Below are 9,518 nucleotides of genomic sequence, written 5' to 3'. Positions count from 1 at the left end.
CCACTTGGCAAATTCCTCTAGCTATTTTCTATTGCATACTAAATGGCTAAAGATACATATGTCAAATGAAAATTAAGTCCAATAAACTCACTAAATACTCCCACAATTTCAACCAAATTGGCTGTCAAGCCAACCGGCATCAGCTATTTCCCTACACAAAGCTGTGTATGAGCGAACAGTTTTACATCTGATTCGAATTTCGAACACAATGGAGTTAGTTCGGTTTGAAATTTGTCGGTAACTTCCCCCGTCTTCCGGCTGCGATTATTGTGTCCAGAATTCACTTGATTTATTACCTCTATTGCTTTGGTCTGCTCGTCTGTGGCGGTTTTATTTTATTCGGCAATGAGATCATTATTCTTGATTTTGGGAATAAATGTGAAGTTTATTATAACCTGCAAATAAAAAAATGTAACGGTTATAGCTACAGCAGTTTTTATAGTGATTTTTATTCAGAGTAAAGTCTCATGTTTAAAAACTGTTTGGTGGGAAATTAGTTTTAACTCTCTATAATGCATATTTTAATAAATATGTAGGTATCTGTAAAATCATATTACTAATATGTAGAGTCTGGATAACCTTATTTCCCTGCCTCAATTCGGTGCGAGGTTTCCAAACATCTGCCTGCTTCGATCCGATCCCGATCCTCTCCGGCCATTGTGATGTCAACACTACAATACCCCCTTTCAATATCTAAAGTCATCTTCGATCCTCGTATAATGCTTAAATACAGCAGGTAGAAGATATATCAAAGTTATTAAAATTTGAACCGTTTCCATTATATTAAGATTTATAAGCTTCCTCAAAGTTGCAACAGCTGATATTTTAGATAACGCTCGAGTAAATTCAGTTAAGTCAGAAGGCAGTAGAAACATTACTCTTAATGAAAATGACGCAGCTATTTCGTGAGAGCACGTCGAGCGCAACGCTAATTACATTGTATACACGGAATTAAATGCAAGTGTACGCGGCGACACCGCACCGGCCGACAGCGTAAGCTGAGGTAATATTCGTAATAATAATACTTATTTCAAGCTGAGGGTCCGCGAACCTCACGCATGGCCCGATGCGCCTATTCGTTCTCTCCCGCTGCCTATTCGCGCGCGCGGCCCCCTCAGTCGCTCGTCAGCTCGCGCCGCAGGTGGACCTATGTCTCTCGCAGATTACCCTCGTTCGTAGTCTCCGACGAACATATTTTTAATTGTTGAAATAAACTGGTTTCCGTGTTCACGTGCCTCGTTCCCGGCTCCTGTTAACTGGATCTCCTGTTTATTCACTGCTATTGTTTTTCTTTAGTGCAAAATGTGATGTTATGTGTGTTCAACGAGCGTACCGTCCTGTGTAACGTTAGCCCAAAGTGAACTCAATGGATGTAATGTGCTTTTGAATTGAAAACGTTAATCTTTTTGATCCTTCGCAGCCGGATTTTTCTCTGAGGTTGGTAAAAAATTTAATTTTCATGGAACGATACGTAGTTTGTGTTATACGGTGATAAGCTTGAATGAATGTTTGCGAATGTAGAGTACGTGAGAACCAGTCAAGGTAACGAATGTAACGATAGTGAAGCCGATCTGTGACGTGAATACGAATTTTGAAATTAGAATTTACTTCCTAAGCAAGGATTCAACAACAGTGATGAAACTGATGAATTCGAGGAGTGATACTAATTTTTACGAGTATTAAACGCAAATGAACTCAAGTATGTAGAGGCTGAAACTATGAATCAACATAATCGCTTCGTGGTAAGCAACGCGTGGGTAGATAACAGATATGATGAATCAAACAAACATTGATATATAAGCAGGTGAATAATTTAAGAAGTCCGTTGATTTATAGAAGGATTTATAACAATACAAAAATGACCAGTCTACGAGAAAAAGATATCGATGAAGATACAATAACAGACGAGAATTAAAAAGACGCTGAATAAAAGCGCCGAGAGGAACTCGAACAATTAAACAGAAATCTTTTTAACCGGAATCACGTTTTGATCCACTTTCCTAGTCGATTGGGTTGCAAATCTCATCGAAACAGTCAATAAACAGTTGGAATATAAAATAAATACAGATACATCGCCAGTCCTTCCGTTACTTGATTATTTTGGCTCCAATCCAAACATTTGCGGCCGACCACAGCATCCTTCCATCTTAATTCGACCATTCCAGCAATATACCCTAGTATTTATTACGTTTAAGGGTTCATCGCATTAGATTAATGAGACAGTAAAAGTGCTGAACTAAGTCCCATAAATCGGATAAAGTATTCGTCCCAGGAAATTTACTCATCGGTATCTAGAAGACATAAATTTATAAAATTTTATTTATTTCCAAGAGAATTTTAATAACACCAACACTCTATCCGCAAATATATTTTACGAGGAAAATGATTCTTATTTAGGTAGTAAAACGTTTATGGCCGTCACCGTAAATTTGAGAGCTGTAGATAGTTGTGTATTCATTTATACTTAAGCGTTATTTATTATCGAATTGCGTTATTTCTTTGAGTTATTTTACAAGGTTTCTAGTTTCTCATTAGCATCAATTACCTACTTAAGCGGAGAATTTCTAAAGGTGCCGCAAGGTTATCAGTATCAGTATTTGTAAACGCTGCGACTTGAGACGATTGTTCTGATAGAGGTGACTTGTGCTCCGGTTTATTTTATCAGTCCCATTCAGATATCTGGGTCAATATGATTCTCGAACTGAATCAATCGATTAATTAAAGAAATACGATTCATTCAAAGATCTTAAAGGCTTCTGTTCTGTGTTCTTGAAACCGTTTTCAAAGAGCTTAATTACGATTAGATTTATGTTTCTGTTCTCGTTCAATCTCCTTTGCCGTTTTGTCTTAAACTTGTGTTTATTTTCTTTGGAAACCAATTGGAGCCTATTTCAAGTTTCGGGTTCGTGGAAGTCCTGAATATTTATCTCCTTTGAAAGACCCAGGATTAATCAAGTTTATGTTTTGCACTATCGCAACAATACTCTTCTCGGTATCGACTACCTTGATCTATCGGAAAAGTCGACAATAGACTTTGTCCTGTAAAGTGTTTGTTGTTTTAAAGTTCTACGGGGCTTTGGCAAGATTAATAAGTTTGAAAATGTGATAACGACGGTACTCAACTTGGTCGGAACTGTTTTGAACGAGTAAATTTTGAAGGCTGATTTTTTATATTTGAGGGTTGAATAACTTTTAAATGAAACTTAAGTAAAAATGCTGTGCTAAAATTCATGTTAAACTTTTAAAAATATGCTTATTGGACTTTTACCTCATAAATAGACCTTTGTTACGTCATAAACAAAACCTTTTCTTTGCTGTCACCAGACGACTAAGGGAATAAAATTTAAAAAGAAAATTATTGATTACCCAACAAAACTTTTAAGCAGGTACATGTATAGCTTAAATATCCCGGTTGTTTAGAACTACCAAAATTTTATAAATGATATATCCAAGGCAATAAACAAGCTATAAAGTTCTCCAAACAGAATTACATCAAAGTAAATACAGCGGATCCAGCGAGGATCCTCTCGAATCCAATTAGAGAGATATCCATCTTAGGCATCCACTTCCAACAGCAATTTATCTTAGACCAACTGCTGTATGTGTGATTTACGTGCTCACCATAATACCTGCACTTTCAAATGATATCCTGTCTAAATAAAAACAATTACATTTTCTACTTTCGCAGATTTATATTTTGGACCAAGGACCCTGGATCGCGCTTAAATGTAAAATATATTCCTCTCTCAGCAGAATGTGTTAATTTCTAAAAAGCATTATACTCCGCTCCGAATATTCCATTACTTTCTGCAGCGAAAATTCCTGAAACCTCATTAAATTCTGCTTTCTAAGATGCTGTATAAAGATTAACTTTGATATTTACTTCGCAATATCCTTATTTAAAAACGGCCGCTAATCTAAACACATTTAATTTATAAGAAACGTCCTGGGAATTAATTCCCTGAGAGCATTATTCGGGGATACAAATTATGTTTATAGCGGGAGCCTTTTCAGAGCGCAGCGGGGTCGTGACATATGACCCAGTGACGGAGATTTACCTTTAAATATTCCGTCGGCGAAGCAAAACATTACGCTCCGCTTAGTGGAATCGCTGAAGCTTCTGTAACGAAAACCATTCATATACACATAGAGCAAAAACGTTCCTTGGAATACTGATTCAATCTCTTTGCCAGCTTATATTCGTAAATATGGACCTTAAATGTACGCGGTCATACTTAAAAGTACTCTAGATATTGGAGCGAATCATCAAAGCACTGTAAAATGCAAGGCATAACTGTGAAATTCGAAATAAGAATTTCGAAACGAAATATTAATAACCATTGCTTTTAAGAGGCAGTAGGTTAAGCTTAAGTTTCTCTGAAGGTTTCCGTGGCGAGCTCGCTAAAATATGCAAGCCGAGCCCGTGCAGTTGGGAAACGTACACTTAATTATTTGTTTGTATTCCGTACCCAATTATCCGAGACGATGTTATTTCGAGATAGCTTTTATTGCTTTATTCTTGAAAGTTGAATTATGAAATAGGCGCGTGACAAGTGACGCATTGAAGAGCGTCTTTGTTTATTTAAATAAATATGGTTTGACGGTGCGTCAATAGAAGACACTTGAAGTAGTGCTTAGACGCAGTCAAGTCATCATGATGCGACCCGATGGATTAAATTTCAAACGATTGCGATCACAAAATGTGAAACTTTTTAAACCATTGACACTTATATAACATTATGAAATCTAACCGTTAACTATTTTAGTTTTAAGCGCGGTAATGGGCCTATAGTTAAAACGCTGCCTAGTGAAATTTTAAATGAAAATTTAAATCCGTTTATTTAAAAGACTTGTACAGAAAAAAAATATATTGACTTTAGAGTTTGTAAAGGCTTCGCTTAAGATTTGCTGCTGTTTATTGTTTCATACAATACCTACATATCTGAACGTAAGTAAGTACCTATCTAACTACATGTGTAAGTTAAGCATATAACGTGCCGATTTATTGAAACAATATGTGAAAATCGTGAAAGTTTTAATACTTTAAATCAATATCAATATTTATTGATGTAAGTACATTTAAACATTCGTAAATAACATGATTATCGTAATTCCATCGGATTATTCACATCGTGCTCACTGTATGTGAACTTGACACCGCTGCCGTAAACGCTCCAATCGCGCGCTTGAGCAATATCGGGGTCGACTTATGAATAAACTATGTATTCTAATTCCTCACCGCTATTGATTTTAATCGAATTTAATCATGTTAGCCTTCTGTTTCCGTACAAACATCCAGCAATTACACAGAATCTGATAATCATTATTAAAGGTAATTTTTCCACGCCCACTAAAAGCACCCGAAAATAATTTCTTAATTTCCTAATAGCGGCATAAAATGAGTCGTAAAATCTCCGGTGTTTTACTTATTTGGCCCGTTTTTTAATGTTTACGTTAATGGGTTTCAACTTAAACGGGGTTTTTAACTTTTTACGGCGGTTTTTATCGATATTTTGAGGCCTTGCAGCAGTATGGGAGCAGGTGTACGGTTTGCCGGCAATGATGTTGCTTTAAACATTTGAAAAAGCGGGTAAAAAGCAATAATCGACTTTCGTTTTTACAGCAACACGTGCTACCATGTAAACATTTTAAATAAACATACCATATGTCACGCTTTGTTTCCGAACCGAGCGTACAAAAACTGTATTCCAAATCTAATAGGCCGTGACTAAATGGCCACCGAAAAATTAAACGAACGCGTTATGGAGTATGTAATACACGGAATTTAACGGTTCATTTGCTCCCAGGCTTCGCGTAATGGCGGTCGACAGCTGTCAAGGCGATGTCAGTTCTAAATTTAAAACAAACATTTCGTTTTTATTACGTTTATGAATCTGTCGGTTGGCCGAGGTCGGTTTTTAAAACTTTTAATTAAAATTTAAAAACAAATGGTAGATGATACCCTTTTTAGGTTTAAGTGTAAAACGAAAGTTGGTTTATGTCGTAATAATAAAAGTGAAATGAAGATGGTTTGCTATTAAAGTCTTTGTTTTGAAATATTTTATTGTGTAACCTTTGAAGTCGTTGTGATATTATCATGAGATGACACCTTTTGTTAGCGGTTTAGTTAATAGTACATTATTGTCGAGGCTCGGAAGTAGCTACTTGCAGGCTGAGGATTCGTTTTAAACGGACGACCTTGGGAGTCCGTTTAATTGAATCCGAAGCCAGCAAGTAGCCTTCCAGCCGAGTCATATATAGTGCTTTTCTCAAAAATGGTGCAAGAAATATAAATATCACAGAAATATTATACAAAAGCAACTTTCTTACGTATACATTTTCACAGAAAAAAGCCCTTGCCGCCTTTTTATTTTTTAATTAAAAAATAGAAGTGTATTTTTCTGCCGAAAATACGCCAACCTATTTGAGACAGTTAAATAGTCGCGGTACTAATCATCTGTTTGGCTGTTTAATGGGCCTGTGCCTTCATTTCATATGGCCATTTCAACTTTTAAAAAGTTTGGAACTCGACAAATAATGGAATTTGTATGGAACATTGCAGTCCCAAAATCGAGACTGCAATGTTTTTAACTTTTTAATTTTTGACTGACCATAAACTACGCGCTTCGCGACCTATTTTTTAGACGGCAAAGTCGACTTTGCCGTCCATTTTTGAGAAAAATATTTTTTCGTCTTTTAGTAGGTACCTAGATATGACAGTAAGATTTTGAAATTCGTATTCTTAATCTAGTTGTATTTTTAAGTTACCTATTAGGTAGGTAACTATATGATTCAAAAATATTTTCTCTACATTTATATACGTTTCCAATTCTGGCGGTCTAGACAAAATTATGCAATACCTAAATCGATACCTATTGTTGACAAAAATAGCCTACCAAGAATACCTACATGTAATACTACAAACAGTATGTCAACACTAAATAGGTTCACAACACTGTAGCCTTCAAAGGCCTAAGAAGGCGTGCTTAGAATTTTATTAGTTATTTTACACCTAGACATTCCAAAATCGATCTGTATTTCTATGGTAGTAAGAGTGTTAGTGAATACATTTTTGTGATGGTTTTCTGCAGGCTTAGTAGCGAGCGTTTGCTAATTCTTGGAACTAGGTGTCCACACAAATGTTAAGTGAGATAAAGTCTTATGTGACTATAGTAAATATAGTCACTTGTAACCTTGTTTTATTGAATGATAACAAGGTATTATGCTGCAAGGTGTTAAGTGAAGAATCATGTAACCACGACTACGACTTTCTGCTCAAAAAATACATATATTTTAACAATGTTTTATTGAATATATAATAAAAATAAAGTACAAGTTGACGCTAAAATCAACAAGTTTATTTATTGCTTTAAGCTTCTGTGGTAAATTTAAACTATATCGTTAATATTTTTATTTTAATCCAAACGTACGCCGTATTGACCTCACCAGACAAAAGTTCTGACAACGCAATAAAATCACAAACTATTTTATTTTATACCGGGTGTGGTCTGTAATATGAGCAAAAAATTAAACTGTAGGCTGTACTCCTTATACTGACCAACAGTTGTTCAGCGACTTTTAAAAATAACTTGTGGTTTGATTTTTAATACACTTTAAAGTTTATTCTAAGCCGCAATGTATTGCGAATTTTGTTATGTTTAAGGCGTGACAAGCAACACAATGATATGGCGTGGCGATGGCGTCCATTGAAGATAATATTTATTTTGTATGAAAAATAGGGAGTCTAAATACTTCATAATTTTTAAAAGTCGTTGAACAAAAGTGTCACCGATTGAGGAGTACAATCTATGTTTTAATTATTTGCTCGTGTTATAGGCCACACCCGGTATATGTAAGTCAACCTAGTCTTGACATTAAGCTGAGAGACCTTTTCAGTGACGCTTTATAATAAATTATGTAGTTCTGTTGTCTCATGTAATAGGTACCAAAATTTAAGCGTTTTCTGAATAAATTTCTTATTCTGTTCTAGTCAGTTTCATTACTTATTTGTAGTAGCAATCAACATTAATCATTCATTTATTAGTCAACTATTATCTACTCCTAAACCAACTATTAAAACTGCATAGACTAAACCAGTACTGTAAAGAAAGTAGCACCTAAGCGCGGGTTAGTGGGTCAAATCGCGAAAACCAATTAGCATGCCGCTTTACAGCGCTTTATATACTACTTTACATTACTAGACGGGAAACATTACGAAAGCGCTGCAGCTGCTTACTTTCCTTGTATTCATCAGTTTAATTTCAAAAAGCTGCATCTGATTACTTCTAAGTTAGAAAGATACGACGTTTTGATATTAACTTGAAGTAAAGTTAAATTCAACACGTCATATCTGTGTATGAGTTTAGTTATGAATATAAGACTTTTTGATTTTACGAGTTGGATTAGCGTGCTGAGTAAGTTGACGTAATTAGGTCGAAATAGTCATTTTATTGGCGATGTTGGAAATAGCTAGTTTCAATTTTAAGTAAAGCAATTTCTATTTTCTTATACAATTCATAGTTCAATTTTATATTTGTGTACCCACCTAAGTAGTTTATACAAAAACACCTAAATAATTCGCACTTTAGGTAGATATTTAAATAAATTTATATAATATTTTCATAGTTATTTTCCTTTCAAATCGAACTATTCATCGATCCTTTGTCCTTATCCAATATTTTGTAATTTATATTTTTTAGAAAGAGTAAAATTTGACAGAGGTTTGTTAGGGCGTCCGCTAGCTGACGCGGGTGCACGGAGCGGGTGCCATTGTCTACACTAGTCTACAGGATCGCGCGCACCCGAGCTCCATACATCGCTGTCATCGCGTTGTTAGTAGCTCGGTACACGTCAATGACCGTCGGACCACTGTTACACATATATTATATATTATGTTTTTGAATGAATGAATGTGCCACTAAACTATTAAATAAATCATTCACATAGTTACGTGACAACTCCGCCGACAGACCCAGTTAAAATTTAATGAAGTGATCGATCTACAGCCGACATTGATCTCGGCTAGCAATTAAAACTTTCAACACAAAAACTCCATAAGTACATTGAAGTCCCAACTAAAAGTCTGGTTATGTAAGGGATAAAAAATCAGTCAATACCGTATCGCACATGTGAGGATTTTTTAACTACCTAGCGTCAAAATTATTTACGCAGGACGTCACTATTTTTTAAATTAGGTATCAAGCTGTCTTTCCACTAGAACATGCCCCGGGTTTTCTTCTCCGCTCCGCTAGATTACAACTAAGTGGAAAAGCAGCTTTTATACTTTTTAACGAAACGACAGAAACTTGTACCTACTGTGGTTTACTCATATGTAGTTTAATAGATACGAGTAACTATATTCTGGACATCATGGGCTATGGTTCCATTGAGACCGTACGACGAAAACATCGAAAACCGACTGATACATAAAGTGAACATTGTAACATGATTGCATTTTTCTCTGTCAATCCAATGACCATAATTAATGTCACCGGTTAAGCGAAATGTCAAACACGAAA

At 35.5% G+C, this 9,518-nt stretch overlaps 1 protein-coding gene across 1 annotated transcript in view; it reads left to right on the top strand.

Moving 5' to 3' along the window:
• The first annotated feature begins 1,109 nt into the window (after positions 1–1,109).
• LOC134664055 (leucine-rich repeat neuronal protein 1-like) overlaps positions 1,110–9,518 on the top strand; it is a 346,981-nt gene continuing 338,572 nt past the window's right edge. Inside the window, exon 1 of the mRNA XM_063520625.1 lies at positions 1,110–1,437. The gene's annotated coding sequence lies outside the window, so the exon portion shown is untranslated. The remainder of the gene's footprint in view (positions 1,438–9,518) is intronic.

Source organism: Cydia fagiglandana, chromosome 4 (genome assembly GCF_963556715.1).
Source record: "Cydia fagiglandana chromosome 4, ilCydFagi1.1, whole genome shotgun sequence".
Taxonomy (NCBI): Eukaryota; Metazoa; Arthropoda; class Insecta; order Lepidoptera; family Tortricidae; genus Cydia; species Cydia fagiglandana.
The sequence above is the reverse complement of the archived record's forward strand: the minus strand, read 5'-3'. Positions and strand labels throughout refer to the sequence as shown.